Here is a 1,752-nt window from a genome sequence, read left to right as displayed (position 1 = left end):
CAGCAGGGGTAAGAGCTCTCTAAACTTTGCCCAGGCTATTCTTATTCTAGCAGCTACACTTTCAGCGCACCCACCCCCACTACTAACTTGGTCGCCCAGATAGCGGAAGCTATCGACTACCTCTAGTTTTATATATATATATATATATATGATTATCTGTAGGATTCATTTGAATCAAAATATTTTAACATTCAGGACACTAAGCAAGGTTCAAGTTTGGCACATATATGTAACACATACAGATACATCAATACACACCCATGCACATACGGACATGTACGTGCACACACAAATACACACATACATATAAATACACTTATAAATGTAAATATTTACTGATGCACATAGGCATGCAGGTTCACAATCCAAGACAGGGATGGTTCCGGTTATGGTTTTTACATAAAATAAGAACACAAATGGACTAAAGGTTCACTACAGCTGTTTCGGACACATTTTTTATTGAAAAATAATTCAGTTACATCATAAAAACAAAAATCACTTTCTTATGGCGTATTAAAACTTTAAATTTTGATTTGGAGAAAAAAAAAAGTACCACAAGATATGGATTGACCCTGTGCATGAATTTTAGTGGATAAAGTGTATTATAGCACTGAACCCACTCTTCAGTGCTTTCTGCTCTAAAACCTGTCGAACAATAAATATTGCGACAACCAGAATCCAACTGCACTTCAAGTGTTTTTTTTTTTTATATGAGTTTACTCTTTCCTTGGAGGAAGTTCTCGCAAGAATTATGGATCCTTCATTCCTAGTGGTTCACATGCCAATTTACTCATAGCAGGGACCCAGACAGGTGCTTCTGTTCCAGGTCAGAGTAGAACTGGGAATAATAGACTCTAAGAGGTGATTCCACATTCTTCAAAGCCCTGGAATTCATGTACCAGGGCTCCACTAGCAAACGCAGTTTAAAGTCATATATGTGTGAAGCGCATGGCAGAGTGGTTAGTGTCGGGCTCACAGTCATAGAGTAGTAAGTTCGATTCCCAGACCAGGCAGTGTGTTGTATTCTTGAACAAGACACTTTATTTCACATTGCTCCAGTTCACTGAGCATTAGAAATGAGTTGCGACATCATTGGTGTCAGGTTGTATCGGCCTCTGCCTTTCCCTTGGATAACATTGGTGGTGTGGAGAAGGTAGACTTGTATACATGGGCAACTGCTGGTCTTCCATAAAAAGAATCTTGTCTGGACTTGTGCCTTGGAGAGTAAATCCCTAGGTGCAAACCCATGGTCATTAACAACCAAAAGGTTTCCTACACACACACACAAACATATATACATACATGCATATACACACACTCTTATATATATATGTATGTATAAGCTCTTTTACTCTTTTACTTGTTTCAGTCATTTGACTGCGGCCATGCTGGAGTACCGCCTTTATTCAAGCAAATCGACCCCAGGACTTATTCTATCAGTCGCTTTGGCCGAACCGCTAAGTTACGGGGGCGTAAACATACCAGCATCAGTCGTCAAGCGATGTTGGGGGGACAAACACAGACACACAGACATATACATATACATATATATACGACGGGCTTCTTTCAGTTTCCGTCTACCAATTCCACTCACAAGGCTTTGATCGGCCCGAGGCTATAGTAGAAGACACTTGCCCAAGGTGTCACGCAGTGGGAATGAACCCAGAATCATGTGGCTGGTAAGCAAGCTACTTATCACACAGCCACTTCTGCGCCTATATATATATATATATATATATATATATATATATA

General features: G+C 39.8%; 1 protein-coding gene across 1 annotated transcript in view; it reads left to right on the top strand.

Annotated features, from left to right (window-relative positions):
- LOC106869244 (WASH complex subunit 5) overlaps positions 1-1,752 on the top strand; it is a 159,930-nt gene that overhangs the window by 64,040 nt on the left and 94,138 nt on the right. The window lies entirely within an intron of this gene.

Source organism: Octopus bimaculoides, chromosome 8 (genome assembly GCF_001194135.2).
Source record: "Octopus bimaculoides isolate UCB-OBI-ISO-001 chromosome 8, ASM119413v2, whole genome shotgun sequence".
NCBI classification, from domain to species: domain Eukaryota; kingdom Metazoa; phylum Mollusca; class Cephalopoda; order Octopoda; family Octopodidae; genus Octopus; species Octopus bimaculoides.
This window is presented reverse-complemented; position numbering and strand designations above follow the sequence as displayed.